The sequence below is a fragment of the Schistocerca gregaria genome, chromosome 3 (genome assembly GCF_023897955.1).
Source record: "Schistocerca gregaria isolate iqSchGreg1 chromosome 3, iqSchGreg1.2, whole genome shotgun sequence".
NCBI lineage: Eukaryota > Metazoa > Arthropoda > Insecta > Orthoptera > Acrididae > Schistocerca > Schistocerca gregaria.
Genome location: NC_064922.1, coordinates 87,423,184 through 87,448,541, shown reverse-complemented (window position 1 = coordinate 87,448,541; position 25,358 = coordinate 87,423,184).

Genomic DNA, 25,358 nt, shown 5'->3' with positions numbered 1-25,358 from the left:
CAGTTGTTTACGTAATTACACAGTTGTATAACTTCACACTTACGAAATTGTGTTTTGTCTGTACTTTGTGAACTGTTCATACTTTTTCGGAACCATTGTGATACTATGAGAGCTTTGAATGACATATTTGGTATGAGATCACGATTTTTAAAGTACGTTTGAGGCAGATGACACTTTTGACATGAGCAGAGAATTTTGTTTTAGGTTTTGAAATTATTGGAGGAAGCTACGACGATTTTGAGATTAGGCTGAGGTTTTATGATGACGATATGTATTATGCTGTTGCGGTACGTTTATGATCAATAAGCTGATGCTATATGAGTTATTTGATTATGCTACTTATCTGTTATCATGAAATATTGAAGAAGTGTCGACGAATAAGGTAAGGAATAATGAGTAGTGGTTAGGGAATCTGGTTTGTGAAAAAGGATGTTGGAAACCAAGAATCGTACTTTAAGAGTTATGAAATGTGTGTAAATGCGTATGTATCACAATGCTGACGAAATTTTTTTGGACTCTGTTATATTTATAGGATTTTGTTTCTACACATTTGTAACGCAAATTCTCAACCTGTGAAATTTTTTTATATGAGACTGTCATTGTAGCGGAAACTGGTGTCGTAAATATTTCGATAAGACAGTTAAGCGACCACCTGCACGTAATGCGTCGTGGGCACCCAGCTGCGCGATAACCACCTGACAAAAGAAAGCCATTAGTGTGTGCCTGTCAGAGGTACAGGTGGAGAGAAAAAAAAGAGGCCATTATCCTCGCTATTGACATTCCTTTGTAGAAATCATCGTAAATACGACACCCTCAAACTTGAAAACATGATTACACTGTAGAGTTCTTAATTTATGATATTTACTGAAATGAAATGATGATAAACGTTTCACGTCTATTGTCTTGCTAGTTGAAAGATTGTTTACTGCACTATGAAACGCCATATGGCTAGCGAATGACGTTTCACGCCTTGCTTTGCCTATTGTGTTTAATATCTAGTTTCTAGCTGCACTGCAGCATTGGTTACTATAAAATTTAATGGATGTACTAATATAAATATTTTATGCCTACAGATCCCGTAAATAATAACTTTATGATGTACTTAACAAAAAATGAAGGAGCTCAAAAAGACATTTCCCTTGGCAGGAATTGCATACAGAATTTTCTTTTCAAGTACATGGTAATAATTTTTTTTACAATAAGTTTTTGTGGTGCACCACATTAATCATATAGACATTAAGATGTGAATATACATTTCCCTTATCTGCATTGTTGTCTTTACTGTAATATTTTTTCTGCTTGAACTTTGTCATGTTTAGTTATAAGCTATTGCATTTGCTGCTGCTGTGTGCCAGTCATAATGTCACTGAATTTGACTTTGTATTACTCTGTTAAGCCAGTTTTACTACGGATTTATTTTTCTTGTTTGCTGCACATTGCCTTATATTAGTTTTAATATTGCTGCTTACTTTGACAACTTCCATTTTTTCATTGTTTTTTGTATTAATTGTTTTGTGCTGCTGCATTGCCTCGTCCCTTAGTTTAGCATCTGAGCTCAGTAGCTTTTAGTTAGCTTAAGATGGGGTAGGCTATAAAAGAGAACGAGTTGTGATGAATTGGAAGAAATGCATTGAGAAGCTATAAGAAATGATTTGGCCAAAAAAGTAGTGTACAGTGGAGAAAAACTATTTTTGAAAGAGGATGTGAACAAAATACAGAAAGAATGCTTGGATAGGATATTTTTGGTGGAAACAAATGTTGAGATATGACGAAAGATCTGCAGAATGAAGTTTTGGGTTGGACTGCAGTACCAAATGTTATACTGAAAACAAACCCTGTCCTTTCCTTTTGTTATCCCACTATGTGTTTGTGTATTTAAGTTCAAAACTTATCTGATGTATTTATTTCGATTCTTTTGTAAAGCCTGCATTACAGAATTGTTGTCTGTACTATTATGTTCTTTAATGATATATTTTCTACCTTTGTAATTGTATTCTTATGTTGTAAATTTATAACTGTATAGTTTTTTTTTTCATTTCACTGCACACATTTCTGTTGGTGATAGTATATGGACAATATGTGAGAAGTAGGGACTGATAGTGTTCGTACATGTGTTAATAATTCAGCAAGGGACTGGATAACAGCATTTCTGGTTCTAAGGACAATTCCAAAAACTTTGGGAGTGCACAAGTGGTGGTTTATAGACTTGCTATATTCTGCGCAAGACTCTTCAATGGTGATTGTGCAGCTGCACAGTCGCAACAGATGGCTGCTGGCCGTCTCTACATGGACTACAGTGGGTCTGCATCTTTGATGGCCCACCAATACCATTATTTCTACAAGGACTGCAGTGGGTCTGCACCTCTGGTGGCCCACCAATACCATAATCTCTACCAGGACTACAATGAGTCTACTCTGTGATGACCTACCTATCAATTTTCTTCAAAATTTCGACTGGCTCTGCTGTGGGTTTGCTCTGTTGTAGCCCATCACCTGTCTGCATGTCAAGAGTCAAAACTGTCTTTCCGTCGGAAGGACAACACTACTTCTTCAAGACTGCTTAGAAATCCACTACATCTGAGTGCATTTTCTTTTATTGCTCAGTCTTTGAGAAAAACACTGCTATTGTACTGTGATGAATGATCAGGACTGTCTTTATTGACTGTGAGAAAATTATAGCTTTTGACCAACATGGTATCAATAAGTGTGTGCATTTGATTTCTTTGTTATTGTAATCATAATTATGAAAAAAATTAAATTTGTATTGGCCAGGGCCCAAAACAATTTTTAAAATTTTTTGTGGGGAGCATGGGGGCTATGTAAGTAGGCTGTTTAGGTTTCCATATTGGTAACGCTACATAGTGCTCTGTATGAAAAATCACTGCCTGTGCTGTGCGCAGTCTGTGGCTAGTTTGCAGTGTTGTCTGCTATTGTAGTGCTGGGCAGCGGCAGCTGGATGTGAACAGCACGTAGCGTTACGCAGTTAGAGGTGAGCCGCCAGCAGTAGTGGATGTGGGGAGAGAGATGGTGGAGTTTTGAAATTTGTAAGCCTGGTTGTCATGAACTGATATATATATTATGACTCTTAAGGTAAATACATTGTTTGTTCTGTATTAAAATCTTTCATTCGCTAACTATGCCTATCAGTAGTTAGTGCCTTCTGTAGTTTTAATCTTTTATTTAGGTGGCAGTAGTGGCGCTCGCTGTATTGCAGTATTTTGAGTAACGGAGATTTTTGTGAAGTAAGTGATTTGTGAAACTTATAGGTTAATTTAGTCAGGGCCATTCTCTTGTAGGGATTATTGCGTTGCGCTAAAAATATTGTGTGTCAGTTTAAGCACAGTCGAGTATAATTTTTTTAAGGGGACGTTTCGACGTGTGCAGGTAACGTGGTCGAGTATTCGTTGACGGGTTCTCTTCAACTAGATGAAGCACTTCCTTTTCCAATACGATATCGTACCGCATTCTCGGAGCGCCACAGTTTGCTCTGTAGCTTGTGAATTTCCCACTTTCCCGTAGCCATCTTCTCGTCTGGCAAACATGGGATGAGGTGGAGCCACACGATGACCTTCTCTTCCACAGCGGCAAGCACATGGATACATCGCGTGATTGTGGTATTTACGCATGTGGGTAGCCTACCATAACAGGTGCACTGCACGTTTAGCGCGACTAACCAACTAACTCCGTCCGAACAGGCCTTGTAAAACCCAGCGGTACCGACCGGCCGCCGTGTCATCCTCAGCCCGCATACGTTACTGGATGAGGTTATGGAGGGTCATGTGGTCAGCACACCTCTCTCCCATCCATATGTCTGTTTACGAGACCGGAGCCGCAACTTCTCAATCAAGTAGCTCCTCAGTTTACCTCATAAGAGCTGAGTGCACCCCACTTGCCAACAGCGTTCGGCAGACCGGACAGTTATCCAGAGATTAACTTCGGTGATCTGACGAAAACCGGTTTAACTACTGCAACAAGGCCGTTGGCCATTTAGAGCGACTGAGTAACTCATATCCTCCTTGAAACATGGAAACGAACCGTTTCCAGACATGGATTCCAATATAAAACTTCATCTCTTATGTCCCCTCTAGAACTTCTAGAACTATGTGTCATGAATTGTGAAACACCCTGAAGATTCTCTGTTGTATGAGAACTACGTTCAGAGATATTAATTATTTTCTGTGTAAAACAAACAGACAGCTGAAAAACAGTGAGCAAAAGGAGGGTAGGCATGACAATTCTGTGAATTTTTCTGGACATTGAGTATGTGAAAACGGGAATTTGAATGACTCAAGGACAAGCATTTAGAGGAAATGGCGTATAAAGGTGGAGTAAAGAACGAGTGATTCCAAGTGAATAACGTTATTGAGATTCTGTAAGCGATTTACCACCGTTGAGGAACTGATATCTGAGATGACGAAAGAATGCGACCATTTGCTGAATTACGTGGAAGAATGATTATTTAATAATGATTTTATAAAACTGTGGCAAATCTAATTTCTTTTTGTGTCTTTTCTTTAAAATAGAGGATCATGAATCTATAATTACGGGTCGGGCGTAGTGGTAAAGTATGAACGAAAATCGGCGAGTTTGATTAAAATGAAAATGTTAGTCTCACCTGTATATTTATTCATATACTGTTCGGAATGTATTTGTGCTTTGCCGAAAAACCCTTTGAATCAAGCCCATGTGTCGTCGAATTACGTTAATAATCAATTTAGTCTAAGGGCGTTGCGTCATCTTAGCTTAGGCAGGGATCGCAGCACCACTTGCTGTCTTCACATGGCACGGGAAGAGAGAGACGTATTGTCACATATCTTTGGGCACTGGAAAATGACTGGCACCAAAAGTGAGCAAAATAAACAGTCACTTGATGAGAACGAGAACTAACACACGGTTTGCAGACATCTTTCGGTTATATAGCAAGAACGAAAGTTATTTATTTAAAAGTCAAATTGGTTGTGCTAGGGCACAGGTATTTACAAGCCAACAACCTTAATTCATAGGTTGTACAATACCTCGTAGATAGCCGTAGTATGTGTTATGGTCTTCAGTCCAAAGACTGATTTGATGTAACTCTCAGTGCTACTCTATCCTGTGCAACCTTCTTCATCTCCCAGTACCTACTGCAAACTACATCTTTCTGAATCTGTTTAGTGTATTCATCTCTTGGTCTCCCTCTACGATTTTTATCCTCCACGCTGTCCTCCAATACTAAACTAGTGATCCCTTGTTGTCTCAGAATATGCCCTACCAACCGATCCCTTCTTCTAGTCAGGTTGTGCCACAAATTTATCTTCTCTCCAATTCTACTCAATACCTCCTCGTTAGTTATGTGATCTACCCATCAATCTTCAGCAGTGTTCTGTAGCACCACATTTCGAAAGCTTCTATTCTCTTCTTGTCTAAACTATTTATCGCCCATGTTCCACTTCCATACATGGCTACACTCCATAAAAACACTTTCAGAAACCACTTCCTGACACTTAAATCTATACTCGATGCTAACAAATTTCCCTTCTTCAGAAACGCTTTCCTTGCCATTGCCAGTCTACATTTTATATTATCTCTACTTCGACCATCATCACTTATCTTGCTGCTTAAATATCAAAACACTTTTACAGCTTTAAGTGACTCATTTCTTTGTCAAATTCTCTCAGCATCACCTAATTTAATTCGACTACATTCCATTGTCCTCGTTTCCCTTTTTTTGAATTCTTCTTAGATTCTCCTTTCAAGATACTACCCATCCCGTTCAACTGTTCTTCCAAGTCCTTTGCTGTAACTGGCAGAATTACAATGTCATCGCCAAAACTTATGGTTTTTACTTCTTCTCCCTAGATTTTAATACCTATTCCAAATTTTTCTTTTGTTTCCTTTACCGCTAGCTCAATATACATTGGAAATAGGTTACAGCACTGTTTCACTCCATTCTCAAACACTGCTTCACTTTCGTGCATCTCGAGTCTTACAACTGCCATCTGTTTTCTGTAAAATTGTAAACAGCCTTTCACTTCCTGTATTTTATACCTACCACCAACAGAATTTAACAGAAAGTGTTCCAGTCAACATTGTCAAAACTTTCCCGTAAGTCTACAATTGCTATAAACGTAGGTTTGCCTTTCCTTAACCTATCTTCTAAGACACGTCATAGGGTCAGTATTGCCTCGCGTGATCCTACATATCTACGGAATCGAAACTGATCTTCCCCGAGGTCTTCTTCTACCGGGTTTTGCTTTATTCTGTAAACTTATTGACTTATTAAATAGGTAGTTCCGTAATTTACACCTTCTTTTTTTTAGAATTGGAATTATTATATCCTTCTTGAAATCTGAGGGTATTTTGACTGTGTCATACATCTTGCTCACCAGATGGTAAAATTTAACACGGCTGGCTCTCCTAAGGCTTGGCTGGCTCTCCTAAGGCTTTCAGTAGTTCTAACGAAATGCTGTCTACTCCTGGAGCCTTGTTTCGAATTAGGTCCTGCAGTGCTCTGTCAAATTCTTCACACAGTATCACATATCTCGTCTCATCTTCATGTACATACTCTTCCATTCAAATAGTTCAAATGGTTCTGAGCACTGTGGGACTTAACTTATGAGGTCATCAGCCCCCTAGAAATACTTAAACCTAACTAACCTAAGGACATCACACACACCCATGCCCGAGGCAGCATTCGAACCTGCGACCGTAGTGGTCGCGCGGTTCCAGACTGTAGCTCCACCCCGGCCGGCCCTCTTCAATTTCTATAATATTACCGTTGCCCTTGTGTAGACCCTCTATACACTCCTTCCAATTTCTTGCTTACCCTTCTTTGCTTGGAACTGGTTTCACAGCAGAGCTCTTGATATTCAAGCAGGTGACTCTCTTTTCTCCAAAGGTCTCTTTAATTTTCTTGTAGCTGCATCTGTCTTCCCCCTCTGCTTCTGCTTCCTTTCATTTGTCCTCCAGCCATTCCCTTTTGGCCTTTTTCCACTTACTGTCGATCTCATTTCTGAGACATTTGTATTCCTTTTCGCCTGCATCAGTTACTGCATTTTTAAATTTTCTCCTTTCATCAATTAAATTGAATATCTCTTACGTTACCCAAGGATTTATTCTAGCCCTCCTCTTTTTACCTACTTGATCCTCTGCTGCTTTCACTATTTCATCTCTGAAAGCTACCCGCTCTTCTTGTCCTGTATTCCTTTCGCCTGTTCTTGTTAATCGTTCACTAATGCTCTTTCTGAAACTCTCTACAACCTCCGATTCTTACAGTTTACCCAAGTCCCATCTCCTTATATTCCTGTCTTCTTGCCGTTTCTTTGGTTTTAATCTACAGTTCATAACCAATAAATTGTGGCCAGAGTCCACATCCGTTTCTGGAAATGTCTTACAATTTAAAACCTGGTTCCTAAATCTCTGTCTTGGCATTGTATTACCAGTCTGAAACCTTTCAGTGACTCAGGGTTTCTTCCAGGTGTACAACCGTCTTTCCTGACTTTTAAACCAAGTGTTAACGATGACTAAATTACTCTCTGTGCAAAATTCTACCAAGTGGCTTCCTCTTTCCTTTCTTAACCCCAGTTCATATTCACCTGCTACTTTTTCTTACACAGGTAGTTTGTCTAGAACACCACTACCTGCTCTAATATGTCTTCTAGCGCGCATGTTACGCTACTGTGGTGGTTGTGGACAATGCACTCTCATTATAGCAAATCGGAGGCATCAGTACAACTGTTTTGTGTAGCAGCAAAGACAAGCCATTTGACTAGTACCTCATTTCCCCGTCGTCTTATGACTCTCTCCATTAGAAAAAATCTGTTTCTGTTTTTTTCTGCATCTCCTCCGTGTAGAAGCGTCCCGCAATTTCTTCACCTTTACTGTCCTTCAATAAATAATTTTTAGCACTCGTTCGCTGCATCTTTGAAACTGTAAATATCTCAGTTGCCCAGTACGGTAAGTATGATTTCTCAAATGCGGTCTTGTGTTTCGAGATACGCACCAAATCACCTACATTAAATTTCTGTTTGCGTGGATCCAGCATCTTAATGCGAAAGTACTCTGCATCCATGAGTCCATTATCACGAACACCGACTGGCCGCATTTTTATTGTGCTATATGTGATTCTATTATATTGAGCAACTATTTCTGGGAGTATATCTGTCCATTTGTATGAGCCGCGAAGATTAAAACGCATCCACATTCGACCTTTTATAGTTCTGTTCAAGCGCTCAACGATACTCGCCTTCAGGTGAGTGAATGTCGAGTAGTGACGTATTCCATACCGATGGAAATATCTATCGTAGAACTCCCCACCATGATCGGTTTGGAGATTGTCCGCGCTTCGGTTCGTTCCTGTCTGTAGCAAACGCTCAAAAACATCAGCAACATTTCGACTGGTTTTTGGTTCAAATGGCTCTGAGTACTATGGGACGTAACATGTGAGGTCATCAGTCCCCTGGAACTTAGAAATACTTAAACCTAACTAAGCTAAGGACATCACACACATCCATGCCCGAGGCAGGATTCGAACCTGCGACCATAGTGGTCGTGCGGTTCCAGACAGAAGCGCCTAGAACCACTCGGTCACACCGGCCAGCCGACCAGTTTTTGTTTTGACGTGTAATGCCCAGGAAAATTTGAAGTATGTATCAATAACCATTAAAATGTATTTAAATCCATTATTCTCATGTGAATATTGTCGCATATCTACAAGATCAGCTTGCCACAAGTCATCGAGCCCTTTAATCATACCATGCCTGCGAGGGTACGTTTTGCGTGCTGTCTTGTGCAGTTCTCGAACTACTGCACCATACTTATTCGATTATACCTCTCTCCCGAACCTCCGAGATCATGGAAACAACCTAATTCGAATGAGCCGCTGATGTCATGAGCAGCCGTACTCGATCTATTGGTTCGTTGGTGTCGTCATAATATATATACTGCGGGATTCGGTTGTTCTCTGCTTTAAGACCAATGTCAATATCATCACCGCTGCTGCCACCAATATTGATGTTTTCGCTTTCAAGTATTGTCTTTTTAATGGTTTTGTATTTCTTGTTGGTCAGGGTTTTCGTGATCTTGTGTACACCATCATGTTCAGTATTTCACGGTATGTGTCCCTATCATCAACTGAATAATTTATAGGTTTTTTTGGTAGGTCTTTGGAAAATAAGATTCATTTAGTCTGTTGTTCTGTCGAACTATCGTCAATTTGTATTTTTGTCTTCAGTTACAGATACGGGATGCGCACCCAAAATTTACGGTCTTTCCCTGCTAACGCCGAATGTTCTATCTGTCTGACCTGGGGTGTGACTAATAATGAATTTATCAATGGCAGCACCCTCTTTATTATCTATTTTTGTTTTTTACTGAGAGCTGTCGGAGAGATTCAGTAACCGGCTTAAAGATCTCTCTTAGTGTTTGCTGCCGATCCATATGACTTAACCTTAGTAGCCGTAATTCATCACGAACTGCTTTACGCGCTTGAATCACTTTCTGCTTCGTCGACATCTAGGCGTATACTAATCAGACATCTCCAAGGCGTGAGGCTTTATATAGCCACTCATTCTCTTTTTCCTATTACTATGGTCCTGATCACCCTTCTCAACAACAAGGAAGTCTGCATCTATATTCCCCTGAATAGCATCGACCTTTTCAGTTAAGTCGGTTACTTTGTTATTGACTTGATTAACTAGCTCATTTAACGCATTCACCATTCTCAGAAGAGTCTGGTAATACGGCTCTAGTTATCTGCGCATACCTGCAACTTTATGCACTACAGCGTGAATTTTCGCATCCAAGAACAAGCGAATGTTCTGCTGTGTACACCAAAAAAATGTTCAAATGTATGTGAAATCTTATGGGATTTTATTGCTAAGGTCATCAGTCCCTAGGCTTACACACTACTTAACCTAAATTATCCTAGGGACAAACGCACACACCTATGCCCGATGGAGGACTCGAACCTCCGCCGCGACCAGCCGTGCAGTCCATGAACCGCAGCACCTTAGACCGCTTGTCTGTGTACACCCTTCCTCTCGGGTTGAGAGGCGGACATAGGCGCGAATTTGTCAATTTATCAATAACAAGAAACCCATACTGTGAACGGTTCCAGCAATCTGCACATATTTTTACAAAATTATTGAACGACATGTCCGTTTTGTAATGTGCTTGGTAAATGTGTTTCAAATTAAGATTGTCTTGTTTGAAATCTAGAATGAGGTTTTAGTTGTCCCTAACAAGCTATTTGGGGATTCTGGAATATGTATGACTTAGATAAAATACATCAGCACAGATATGACGACCGAAACAGAAATATTTTCTAATTTGGTCTTGGTTTTCGTCGGCAATATCGTCAAATATGAAGATTTTGGGGGGGGGGGGGGGGGGGAGGATATGACCGCTTTCACTGAATGTTGTGTGTGTAACACCATCTACACTGCGCAATATCTCTTACAATAGCTGATACTTGAGTTGAAACGGTGTTTTTGAGAATACACAAACATGTTCAAATCGGACTCCGTCTACATGCGTTAGCAGAGTAATAAGGAGATTACTCTCACCACAGTTGGATGGGCCTACAACCCAGCCCGCCTAAATGCGCCGACTAAATGCGTCAGCTACAGACAAGTAGTTGACCTATTTACACAGAAAATATACCTGAAAGGGTAATAATAACAGTATGTGTGTAGCTAGTATAGTTCCATCACCGACTGAGGTATATTGACTACACGAAGAAACTGAAAATGAAATAATTGTAATAGTATGATTATAATGGGAAAGTCGTAAGTAATAAAACACAAACAGGATTTGACATTAGACATAAAAAATTTATTTAAAAATCATACATTGGATGTAGTATTTTAGGGCTATCATTACAATTGGTATGTATCTTCTTAGCACCTGTACAATATCTACTAAATAGTGCATTTTTGTTGGCAATAAATTCAGCACGTATATCACTCAAGCCAATAGGTGACTCGTAGTACTCTTGTTTTTGACACATGCATTTCACATGTTTGTCTTTAGCTTTAGCGGTCATGTGAGAATGAAGGTGCTGTTTAAAATCGTCAATATGTATACTATTCACACGTAGGGAGTTTACAAATTCACTGTATTTGGCCTCTATGTTACGCACCCAACGATTCAGTCTCTTCAGCACAAGACTTATGGCAGAGTCTACACCGTATAAATTCATAATTGATAGATGTCTTCGATAGACACAGTTGTCACCTGATTTTACGCATAAGGCGCAGTCATCATAAATGGTAGTAATAGAGAGTGTCGCATCAGTAATACTAATGTCTTGGCGGGTGGGAGGGGGGGGGGGGGGATTGAGTTGGGTAATATTCGGTGGTCATCTGCTGATTGATGTAATGCTCTGCACCGCACATCGCATCCCAGTCGAACTCGGAAATTGGCACTTTAACAGACGTGGATACATTTTCAATCTCCATTATATCTTGGATCTCCCAGACATGATGCACCTCTATAGCACTGTTCACACGTTTGGATCCATTGGAGATCAAATTGTACGTGGTGGTGAAAAGAGTTGCAGCATTCGACGTATTCTTTTTATCTACAGTATCTAAAGCCTATGTTTGCGCTGTCACAGGAATGTTCGACTGGAATGAGTCATATGTTGGTGACCAGTACTGACCTCCATCTAGTTGCTGTTTAACACCACCAGCATTCGATTTGTCTGCCCGCATCACGTGGTCGTGCGGTAGCGTTCTCGCTTCCCACGACCGGGTTCCCGGGTTCGATTCCCGGCGGGGTCAGGGATTTTCTCTGCCTCGTGATGGCTGGGTATTGTGTGATGTCTTTAGGTTAGTTAGGTTTAAGTAGTTCTAAGTTCGAGGGGACCATAGATGTTAAGTCCCATAGTGCTCAGAGCCATTTGTCATGTGCAGATTGTGCGTCCTCGTCACACATGTCGATGAGAGACAGAGAGGAGCAACTCCTTGTCCTGCTCCAACAAGTGGGCTATGTGCGCTACAGGGTCCCACGTGGCCGCTTCAGGTTCAGACGAGACGGTTGCCGTCGCTGCAGGTCTTGACGAGATAGCGGCCGAGGTTGCTGCAGATCCGGACACTTCTGCAGAGCTAGGCATGTTGGCCCTCGACTCTGTTGAACAAAGACGAGGAAGTATTAGATATGGTTCAATAAGTAAAAAGTTTGAAAAATAATAAAGCTAACCAGAGAGAGAACAATGTGATGGGTGGTACTTACTCTTCGGTTTAATCCTCTTCTGCATGACTGTGCTGGAGTTCGACTGCTGCTGCTATTTGCACTTTATGGTTCTTCTTCTTCTCCTCCTCAGTGACTGACTGAACAAGAATGAGGCCTCAGACCTGCTGAGCTTCCCCTATATCTCCTGTAACGACATAATCAGATATTTCAACACTATTGGCCAAAGTCAAACACGTGAATCTATTAAGGGCTTCTATTGGCTCATACCATTTGCCCCATCCCAGAACATCATCAGCTGACGTCATGACAGAGCCCTCTGGTGGCGGAGATAGGGGCTAAACCCACACCACGTGGTGGATACACTGGGTACAGCCATCTTGAATGACGGTACTTGTGTCATGATCTGATGTCACGGTGGGGTCTTCTGCTGACCCAGATATGAACTACGACAGTTGGAGTCCAGACCTAGTGACGAACACACATGCCTGAATTGGTTAAAAAAGGAGGACATTTTCCCGCCATTTTCTTTGGATAGTAGAGATAAGTGTGGTGTGATGGATTATCATGTTGGAATTTGAACTTCCTTCCATTTTTTGGGGGGAGGGGGTTAGGTTAGTGGAGGTAGCCCAAGTGACTTATCTTTCCACCAAAATTCAAACTTTCCGCAAACTCACCCATCTTGATTGACGTCACGGCCACCATCTTGGATGGCGTCATTGCTGCTATCTTGGATAACAGTACTTTGGCACTGTACCCGCCTTGCTCCAATACTAGTAACTTTAGAGGCGAATGGTTCTCTGTCTTATTAAAAAGCGTTAAATACAGTAGTCAACTCGAGTGCATCACTGTTACCTCAATAGACGTACAGTAGAATGTTGTCTTGACGGCTCCCTGCGCTTCAATGTCGATGTTTTCTCGGATTCCGCTTGCTGTAGCATATTTGTTCCCATGTACAAATTGTTCGGCGCCCACCAGAAGACACACAATTACTTCCTCAATTTCCCCGCATTTCAGTGTATATTCGCTCAATTTATACGTATTTTTCGCATTTCTATCGATTTTATGTTAGTTCTACCCATGCGATCACGACATAACCTCTCGTTCCGTGTCCTTAAATTGCTTGTAAATGTAGTACAGATGCCAGCACCTAGTGCAAATGCACTGATTGGGAGTCATAGAATAGCACTGTAATCGATTCTAGCCTGTCGCCTCCAACCACATATTCTACACTTGCTGAGCGTCTGCTCTGTTCTCTATTTGTCTGCGTATGTTCATGTGTCACCCTAGAACTAGGTCCTGCCACTGGTGGACCTGACTTCAAATGCATTTAAATGCGACCATTAACAATTTCTAGGGACACAATACTATTTCTGAGAGGTCGACTTGGCTCTTATTTTACATAGCCATGTGGCATCAGTATAAGACTGAGAAACTTGTAGATGGTGAGTCAGCATGAGTGCATTTCACTGCGATGCATCAGCCATGCTGGGCAGGTAAGCAAGAGTGCGTGGCTATACGCTGCTCACATGTCCTGTTAGAATCGCTAGGGAGAAAGCAACCCGTGCTATTCTGGGAACCAATGGAGCGGATTTCTGCAGTGTATGTGAGGGTGAGTCGCTCGACGATTAGGTCTTCCCTAGACTGCAGGTAGAGGGAGCGATCTCACCAGCAGTGGTGAACATATACGCACAGTCCACAGGGTGGCCTGGCGCTTATTTACATACAGATAAGATGTCAGAATAGCACTCGAAGGCCTCTAATTGCAGACACGACTTTCACATGCCATTGGTCACGGCATGAGATTAAATGCATCCGGCTGGCCCTGCAAAGTATGTGTGCGCATTGGAGTCTCTGATAGTTGTGGTTCATGATAGTTCGAAAGCGTTTTTTATGTGCACTGTTAGTTTGTGCACTAGATTATTTTCAGCTGCTTAAACGTTATGAGCATCACACAAGCATTATCTTTTGACTATTTACGAGTTGATTTGATGTCTGTTGCATTATGTCGTGAATAGATGTGCAGTGCATGATTTCGGCAGTTGATGATTAGCAAGTGTGTTTGCAGAGTGTTTTAAATGCTTTATTTTGATCAATTACGAGTTGTTTGCCTCTCTACACATCAATGTACTGCATTATTTAGGTGGTTTACGAGTAGTTTTCAGATCTGTAGGCTGTGCAATTTATTATTTCGACAGTTTACAATTAGCAAGCGTGCCTGTAGAGCGTTTTACATGCATTATTTCGGTGATCTACGAGTAGTATGCAGCTTTGTAGGGTGTGCAATGCAGTGTTTCGGTAATTTACGAAATGTTTCCTTGTCTGCACATCACTGTACTGTATTATTGATGACTAGTTTGAAGCTCCATGTGCTGTGTAGTGTGACTCCAAGCACGTCGGATTACAATGTAATAAATATACTATGTTAAATCCATCACTTAATAAACTGTTCCAAAATAAATGAAGTACACTCCTTCCATTCTACAGCAGCCCAACACAGGCTGAGTACTTTTCCTGCCACTTTCCACCAGACCGCCATCTTGGATTATGTATTGGGAGGGATGACAACACCCCCTGGTGCCAGTACTGTGTACTAGGTCAGTTGATCTCTGGACCTCATGGTGAACGCATCGAATCGTGTCACTGCCTCAAACTGTTTAAATAACGACAGTTTAAATAAGGACATACACCGATGCTATCCTGCACAGCCTCTCGCTTTCCTGCCTATTCATAGGAAGAGGTGGCGGTCGGATGAGTTAGGTTAGTGGAGGTAGCCCAAGTGACCAATTTTCCCACCATTTACTTATGTTAATGGACATAGTCATCATGTGTTGCGTTGTCCCGCCATTTTCGGGTGATGGGAAGGGGTAGGGGGTTAGGTTTGTGTAGGTTAGCCCAATTGACCAATCTTCCCACCAATATTTCAATATCCCTCCATGATATCATTGCGACAATGCCACATCCGTCGCCACCATTTTGAGTAAATTTGGCAACAGTGCATCATGGGGTGGTACATAGTTTACTCCACTATTGTCACACTGTGTATCCATAGCGTAGCCAAGAACGCACAAAAGCACTACCAAACTGGAATAGATTCACCTTGCCTGTTCCCAAGGCCTGTGGCTAAGACACTTTCTAATATTCAGTGTCTTTTGGGTTCTAGCTTTCAAGTCTTTCAGGTGTGGTAACCATAACAGTTTGTACGACAAGAACGATTGAAATGAGTCCTCACCCTCTTATCTGCAGAAAACTGACGTCTAGTCCTTGCATCACATGGCCCTAACCTTCATATTGTGAGTTGCAAATGAAGGTCGCCGGTGCAACACTGGAGGAGGAACAGAAAACAGCGAAATCGTCCATAAATAAGGAGACTGTACAGGATTTGTTGCCATAGATGTGGTACTGTTTACAGCTATGGCCAAGGGAGGTCTGCCGATGCCTCTGGTATGATCAGGTTGTTGACAGTGGACCAAAATGTCCCCACAGTCGTTTAATAAACAAAGTAAGAGCATACGTACTATCAGACCAAGTGTGTGATTGGATTGAGGAGTTCCTAGATAACAGAACGCAGCATGTCATTCTCAATGGAGAGAAGTCCTCCGAAGTAAGAGTGATTTCAGGTGTGCCGCAGGCAAGTGTCATAGGACCGTTGCTATTCACAATATACATAAATGACCTGGTGCATGACATTGGAAGTTCACTGAGGCTTTTTGCAGATGATGTTGTGGTGTATCGAGAGGTTGCAACAATTAAAAATTGTACTGAACTGCAGGAGAATCTGCAGCAAATTGACGCATGGTGCAGGGAATGGCAATTGAATCTCAATGTAGACAAGTGTAATGTGCTGCGAATGCATAGAAAGATAGATCCCTTATCATTTAGCTACAAAATAGTAGGTCAGCAACTGGAAGCAGTTAATTCCATAAATTATCTGGGAGTACGCAATAGGAGTGATTTAAAATGGAATGATCATATACAGTTGATGGTCGGTAAAGCAGATGCCAGACTAAGATTCATTGGAAGAATCCTAAGGAAATGCAATCCGAAAACAAAGGAAGTAGGTCACAGTACGCTTGTTTGCCCACTGCTTGAATACTGCTCAACAGTGTGGGATCCGTACCAGATAGGGTTGATAGAAAAGTTAGAGAAGATCCAACGGAGAGCAGCGCGCTTCGTTACAGGATCATTTAGTAATCGCGAAAGCGTTACGGAGATGATAGATAAACTCCAGTGGAAGACTCTGCAGGAGAGACGCTCAGTAGCTCGGTACGGGCTTTTGGTAAAGTTTCGAGAACATACCTTCACAGAAGAGTCAAGCAGTATATTGCTCCCTCCTACATATATCTCGCGAAGAGACCATGAGGATAAAATCAGAGAGATTAGAGCCCACACAGAAGCATACCGACAATCCTTCTTTCCACGAACAATACGAGACTGGAATAGAAGGGAGAACCGATAGAGGTACTCAGGATACCCTCCGCCACACACCGTCAGGTGGCTTGCGGAGTATGGATGTAGATGTAGATGTAGATGTGGAATCCACAATGAGAGCACTTGAGGGATGGTTACTGTAATGAATGTCATCAGTTGCTTTCCAGTAAATTGATTCTGGAGAGCAGAAAGTGAGGTCGATGGGTGAGGATGCTCCAGTAGCAGCCAAGAAATGAGTGAGCGACTGCCTGTGTTTGAGAATGCACAACCCGTCAGAGATTATGAGGTTCTCCAAGACTCGAATCCTTTCCAAGTGTAGTTCCAGCACCGCAGTAGTTAATGGGCACTCAAATCACCTAGTACTAGAAATAAACAGTGGAGGTGTTCAATGAGGGTGCAGAGAGCCTCAGAGACTATTACATCCAACAGAGGTACATACAGGTAGCAAAAAATGGTTCAAATGGCTCTCAGCACTATGGGACTTAGCTGCAGTGGTCATCAGTCCCCTAGAATTTAGAACCTAACTAACCTAAGGACATCACACACATCCATGCCCGAGGCAGGATTCGAATCTGCGAACGTAGGGATCGCGCGGTTGCAGACTGTTGCGTGTAGAACCGCTTGGCCACTCCGGTCAGCTACAGGTAGCAGATACTGATTCTCTGGCGCACGTGAAATTCAGCGATTACTATTTGTAGGTGGGCATCCAACGAGAGAGCAGAGTAGTAGTGTGTGTTATTGACAAACACAATAATCCCTCTGTTGGCTCTGTCCCCCGTCGGCCATCCTTTCGGTGGAGGCTACAGACCTTTAAGAAATGGGTGTCAGTGACTTAAAAGTATGTTTTTTGTTAACACAGGCACGACCGATATGGGCATGTTAAGAATTTCAGTTCCCCTATATGTGTTCTGAATACATTTAAGTTCCATTGGAGAATTGGGGCCATCTATCGTGGTTTGGACTTTTGTCCTGTCTTTCCACTGACAAAGGAAGCCGGTCATGGGTGGAGGCTCAGCCTTGGAGAGAGGATTTCGCCATTCCGACATCAATGTCTATTAACTCTACAGAAGAATCATGAGTGACGTCATAGAGGACGACGTCGACGTTCTCGGACTGTCTACTTCCCTACTCCGTCAGTGATAGATGCTTGGTCACTGATTTTTTCCATGGGTAGGCTTTGGAGCCACAATTGGAGCTGTGATACTGGTAGCACTGGACAGCATACCAGACTGTATCCTCCGAGGATCAATGTGCTCTGCGACATCGGCACCCACGGCGCTGTCTGAAGTTACGGATGGAAATACATGTGTGAAAAGTGCATTCACAGACTCACATACTAGTGCTCGCAGTAACAGCCCTCATCTGTGCAGCAGCATCTGATTTCTGCACAGGCTATTAAGAGGCGAAGCAACGAAGGAAGCGAATGTTGGGGGCTGCATGGCTTTATACATCTTTTAGCCCTCACTCTATGGGATTCAGTTCATAGATATAAGCTTTTGTGTCTTCAGTTCTTCAAGATAGGCGCCGCAGTCCCATCTCCAGATAGGATGGGCTCTAGACCAATTAACTCATTTCAATGGAGATGGACACACAACTTCTTCGTGGGTGGCCTTACCACATTTTCACACATTTGGCTTCACGTTTAGACCCAACAGTAGTATGCCAATAGCGCCTAGTATTTGAAACAATTGCGGGCATAAGGCCATATGTTAAGGCAAAGGAAACTTGTCTTAATGAGCTCAGGAAGTTTCGTGCTACTATTAAGGGAGTTAGATTATGTATTATCACCATCAACTCCCTTCATTATGTTTTCACGTCGATTATACTCGCTGCAGTCCACCCATCTTTGAGGTCCTACTTGGGAATGTCCAACACATCTCTGCACATCACTAAATTTTTGCTGTAATTCAAGGTTGTGTTAGCTTAGTCGAGATCGCATGTTCCACGTGGCATTGAGCTTTCTGGAGGCTCTTGGCTTGTTGAGAACTGTCGCTTCTTCCAAAAGTGTCCCGTTACATTGTCGCCTGACTGATTTTAAATTGCCAGCAATGCCTTCTAATCCCTTCGAAAAATAGAAAGGTAAAACTTTCTCGACACTGCCCTCTTTCCTTTTCACTATTAAAAACACATTCTGATTACCACTATGATTTTCTAAAAAGGGATCTTTTAGAGACAACTCTTGAATCAAGAACATTGTTTATATGAGCCCTCTCGTTTGATTGTGTGTTAGTACATTCCAGCAGTCTACCCTCTGGGAGGAGAACAAGAGAATTTCGAGGGTTCCATTTCTTTCCCATGAGCTGCTAGGGAAATAAAAGCCCACCTAGATCGATCTCCCCTTGCCTAGGTAAGCCTTATATACGGAAGTGTGGGAGGTTTCATAGAAGTTTCCCCCAACGACTGTTCCATCTCAACATCTGTACATCTAATCGAAACACAGAACACATTGACAATGAGGGGACTTTTATTGAGGTTTTTCCCATCCTCGCCATCGAGGCAGTCAAGTCAAAATCCTCATTTTCTGTGAGACGCAACGTTCCACCACCACCCCTCACAATGCGTCGAGCTTACGGTGAGGGAGGCCACGTTGCGCTTGGCAGTCCACAGCTCAAGAACCACGGGGTCGCCAGGCCCGCAACCAGCAAACGAATCATGAACTTCTGAGGGCTCTCACATCCAACTCTCTTAATGGCCAATGAAATTCGTAAAATAAGAACCAATACAGAGGCTTATCAACAACCATTATTCCCACACGCCATTTGCGAGTGGAATATGGTATGGGGATCTGTTAGTGGTATCAGAGGTACTCTCTCACACACAATTAGGTAGATTGAAGAAGGTGATGTAGCTATAGGTTAAGTATTTTACTACTGTGAAGGCTTTGTTTACAATGAACATGCAGCAGGTAAGTGGTGGATGCCCTAAAAACAAAAATTTATACGTGTAGACTGTCGCGATTAATGCTGACTGGGTTGCTAAAACGAAACTGCTTACACAGTCAAGCTGATTTAGGTGTATACTACTGTTCCTTTAAAAAGCAATTACTGTAATCTACTTAAGAACGTATCACCCATTTTTCATTAAATACGCTGACATTCTAGCTCGACAGAGTCTTCTTGATCTATAGCGAGAGAGCAATGCATTTAAATGAGGTTTCAGCTGTCGGCGACAATTCACAGCGTCTTCGACGAAGAACCAGCTAGATCCTCAGCGAACTGTACAATCACTACGTTACTCAAAGTACAAAAAGGAGATCATCGCTGTTCGTTATACTATTCTCAAGAAGAAAGAGTTATTACTCGGGTTAGGCATGACTAAACGTTTTGCAATAACTTTTTCGTCCCTGAATATAACTGAATCTTTCCGTGGAAAAACTTTAAGTACGATGAATGAGGTTAGAGTCGATAGAGGCAACAAGAATAAAGTTAACTGAGGTTATCTTCCGTAGATTTACTTCCGTTCCTCTTGTGAGAGCTAGTGTAAATTAACGCTAGCATAGAAGGTCAATTGGTGTCACTCAACTATCACAGGGAATAACGCGATATAATACAATTATGAAATAGACAAAACACGGATAAAATAGAAAAAGGTTCCTTGTTTCCACGTCAGAAGGTGTGGTGTGGATATAAAACCATGGACATCCATACGCAAAATGTTCAAAAGAGTACAACCGTACAGCATTTACTACTTCGAATCTTTAGTATGTGGCTTTAGCTCTGTATGTAAACTAACGTAAAATCTAACCATTATTTTTATTATCGTTACTTCGTACACGTAAAGAGTTTCATTCATATAACTCACATAAAACATTAACATGTAATAATGATTTCCAGAAACAATGTAAATAAAACCACCTGAAGATAGCACAAAAGGTGCTAAAAATGTTTGTGTAAAAGAAACTAATCAAACGGTGTGTAGCATAAGGCGGAATTACTCAACAACTACTGTGAGCTTTGGAACCCGTCTCACATTTGTTTCACTGCCACTTAAAACTGGAAGCTATTATATACATACACTTAAGTTATAGTGTACCAAAATTTCTACGCCAGAAGCACCTAAGGCTTGTGAAATCTCTTGTTGGAGAAAGAGTCCATGCATCACTGAGGTTTGTCCAGTCTGAAGCCGAGCAAAGAACACTTTCGTATTGGCGCTATGACAAGTCCGTACTGTTGGTTTACGACCGTTTACCTGCTGCATCTGCTGCTTCACTATCCTGAATCCGTACGTCTCCTGGTGCCCAGCAGAATAACACATCCTTTCTCTGCCTCTGTGCATGGAAAAGGGTGTCATGAATAATCTGAAGATACTTTTCGGCTGGATACATGTGATAAATAGCCTGAAGGGCACTTAGGAATCAGTATAGATGAGAGATTTGGTAGCACATAGCGCACTGTGTGGCTTCGTACCCGTGGTCTAGGGGTAGCGTCTTTGATTCATAATCAAAACGTCTTCGGTCCCAGGTTCGATCACCGCCACTGCCTAAATTTTGATAAGTAATCAGCATTGGCGGCCGAAGACTTCCGGCATAAGAAGTCAGCCTCATTCTGCCAACGGCCTTATCAAAGAGGGCGGAGGAGCGGATAAAAGTTCAGGGCACTGTCTTGTCCTAGGGGTGGGAAATTGCCCCTAAAGGCGGAAGAATCAGCAATGATCAACGACATGAGGATGCAGAAGGCAATGGAAACCACTGCATTAAAGACACGTAACATGTATCCACAGGACATGTGGCCTGTAGTTGAATAAGTGTCATGATGATCTCTCCATTGGCAAAAGATTCCGGAATAGTCTCCCATTCGGATCTCTGGGAGGGGACTAAATGGTTCAAATGGCTCTGAGCACTATGGGACATAACATCTGAGGTCATCAGTCCCCTAGAACTTAGAACTACTTAACCCTAACTGACCTAAGGATATCACACAACACCCAGCCATCACGAGGCAGAGAAAGTGCCTGACCCCGCCGGAAATCGAACCCGGGAACCCGGGGAGGGGACTGCCAAGGGGGAGGTCACCATGAGAAATATAATCACCGAAAGGATAACGTTCTACAAGTCGGGACGTGGAATGTCAAAGGGTTGAACGTGGTAGGGAAACTAGAAAATCTGAAAAGGGAAATTCAAAGGCTCAATCTAGATATAGTAGGGGTCAGTGAAGTGAAGTGGAAGGAAAACAAGGATTTCTGGCCAGATGAGTATCGGGTAATATCAACAGCAGCAGAAAAACAGGTGTAGGATTCGTTATGAATAGGTAGGGTAGAGGGTGTGTTACTGTGAACAGTTCAGTGACCGTGTTGTTCTAAGCAGAATCGACAGCAGACCAACACCGACAACGATAGTTCAGGTATACATGCCGACGTCGCAAGCTGAAGATGAACAGATAGAGAAAGTGTATGAGGATATTGAAAGGGTAATGCAGTATGTAAAGGGGGACGAAAATTTAATAGTCATGGGCGACTGGAATGCAGTTGTAGGGGAAGCAGTAGAAGAAAAGGTTACAGGAGAAAATGGGCTTGGGATAACGAATGAGAGAGGAGAAAGGCTAATTGAGTTCTGTAACAAGTTTCAGCTAGTAATAGCGAATACCCTGTTCAAGAATCACAAGACGAGGAGGTATACTTGGAAAAGGCCGGGAGATACGGGAAGATTTCAATTAGATTACATCATGGTCAGACAGAGATTCCGAAATCAGATATTGGATTGTAAGGCGTACCCAGGAGCAGATATAGACTCAGATCACAATATAGTAGTGATTAAGATTAGGCTGAAGTTCAAGACATTGGTCAGGAAGAATCAATACGCAAAGAAGACGGATACGGAAGTTCTAAGAAATGACGAGATACGCTTGAAGTTCTCTAACTCTATAGATACAGCAATAAGGAATAGCGCAGTAGGCAGTACAGTTGAAGAGGAATGGACATCTCTAAAAAGGGCCATCACAGAAGTTGGGAAGGAAAACATAGGTACAAAGAAGGTAGCTGCGAAGAAACCATGGGTAACAGAAGAAATACTTCAGTTGATTGATGAAAGGAGGAAGTAGAAACATGTTCCAGGAAAATCAGGAATACAGAAATAAAAGTCGATGAGGAATGAAATAAATAGGAAGTGCAGGGAAGCTAACACGAAATGGCTGCAGGAAAAATGTGAAGACATCGAAAAAGATATGATTGTCGGAAGGACAGACTCAGCATACAGGAAAGTCAAAACACCCTTTGGTGACATTAAAAGCAACGGTGGTAACATTAAGAGTGCAACGGGAATTCCACTCTTAAATGCAGAGGAGAGAGCAGATAGGTGGAAAGAATACATCGAAAGCCTCTATGAGGGTGAAAATTTGCCTGATGTGATAGAAGAAGAAAGAGGAGTCGATTTAGAAGAGATAGGGGATCCAGTATTAGAATCGGAATTTAAAAGAGCTTTGGAGGACTTATGGTCAAATAAGGTAGAAGGGATAGATAACATTCCATCAGAATTTCTAAAATCATTAGGGGAAGTGGCAACAAAACGACTATTCACGTTGGTGTGTAGAATATATGAGTCTGGCGACATACCATCTGACTTTAGGAAAAGCATCATCCATATAATTCCGAAGACGGCAATAGCTGACAAGTGCGAGAGTTATCGCACAATCAGCTTAACGGCTTATGCATCGAAGCTCCTTACAAGAGTAATATACAGAAGAATGGAAAAGAAAATTGAGAATGCGCTAGGTGACGATCAGTTTGGCTTTAAGAAAAGTAAAGGCACGAGAGAGGCAATTCTGACGTTACGGCTAATAATGGAAGCAAGGCTAAAGAAAAATCAAGACATGTTCATAGGATTTGTCGACCTGGAAAAAGCGTTCGACAATATAAAATGGTGCAAGCTGTTCGAGATTCTGAAAAAAGTTGGGGTAAGCTATAGGGAGAGACGGGTCATATACAATATATACAACATCCCAGAGGGAATAGTAAGAGTGGACGATCAAGAAAGAAGTGCTCGTATTAAGAAGGGTGTAAGACAAGGCTGTAGCCTTTCGCCCCTACTCTTCTATCTGTACATCGAGGAAGCAATGATGGAAATAAAAGGAAAGGTACAAGAGTGGAATTAAAATACAAGGTGAAAGGATATCAATGATACGATTCGCTGATGACATTGCTATTCTGATTGAAAGTGAAGAAGAATTAAATGATCTGCTGAACGGAATGAACAGTCTAATGAGTACACAGTATGGTTTGAGAGTAAATCGGAGAAAGACGAAGGTAATGAGAAATAGTAGAAATGAGAACAACGAGAAACTTAACATTAGGACTGATGGTCACGAAGTCAATGAAGTTAAGGAATTCTGCTACCTAGGCAGTAAAATAACCAATGACGGGCGGAGCAAGGATGACATCAAAAGCAATTTCTGAGGATGTACGTCTGGAGTACAGCATTGTATGGTAGTGAAACATGGACTGTAAGAAAACCGGAACAGAAGAGAATCGAAGCATTTGAGATGTGGTGCTATAGACGAATGTTGAAAATTAGTTGGACTGATAAGGTAAGGAATGAGGATGTTCTACGCAGAATCTGAGAGGAAAGGAGTATGTGGAAAACACTGATAAGGAGAAGGGACAGGATGATAGGACATCTGCTAAGACATGAGGGAATGGCTTCCATTGTACTAGAGGGAGCTGTAGATTGCAAAAACTGTAGAGGAAGACAGAGATTGGAATACGTCAAGCAAATAATTGAGGACGTAGGTTGCAAGTGCTACTCTGAGATGAAGAGATTAGCACAGGAAAGGAATTCGTGGCGGGCCGCATCAAACCAGTCAGTAGACCAAAAAAAAAAGTGCGCTGTAGTTGTCCAGGTGCACACGTCGCTCACGCTGCTGCATCTAATACTTCCATGTCCCACATTCTCTGCATCCAGGAGAGTTTCAAACGCTTCCCTAGACTTTATGAGTAAACATTCCTGTGAAGGAAGCTCTGGACTACGCTGGACTACATGTACTGGATGTGTCGCAGCGCTACTAGGACGTCCGAGCAGAGCAGAAAGTTTGTAGCTCGTGTGCCCTCATATCACATGTTCTCGAGCCACACAAATTACCTGAATTTCAAGATATGTCCGATACGCTTGATCTATGTGGACGTGTATTCGACTGCAGCAGATTCAATATTACAGGCGTGAATTATGTAACTGGACTAGTATCTCCTGTCTCGGCGAATCATTTTACTGTTGCCAACGGCGTAAATATCCAGGTGTGTTTCAACCCACAACACCAGGAAAAGCTAATATTAAAGACATTTTTGCTACACAATTTCTACAGCTACGTACATACTCCGAAATCCACCATACGGTGCGTGGCGGAGGGTATCTCGTACCACAACTAGCATCTTCTCTCCCTGTTCCACTCCCTAACAGAACCAGGGAAAATTACTGCCTATATGCCTCTATACGAGCCCTAATCTCTCTCATCTTATCTTTGTGTCCTTTGCGCGAAACGTAAGTTGGCGGCAGTAAAATTGTACTGCAGTCAGCCTCAAATTTTGGTTTTCTAAATTTCCTCAGTAGCGACTCACTAAAAGAACGCCTCCTTTCCTCTAGAGACTCCCACCCGAGTTCCTGAAGGATTTCGGTAACATTCGCGTGATGATCAATCCTATCAGTAACAAATCTAGCAGTCCGCCTCTGAATTTGCTTCTATGTCCTCCCTCAATCCGTCCTGATAGGGATCCCAAACGCTCGAGACGTACTCCAGAATAGGTCGTATTAGTGCTTTATAAGCGATCTCCTT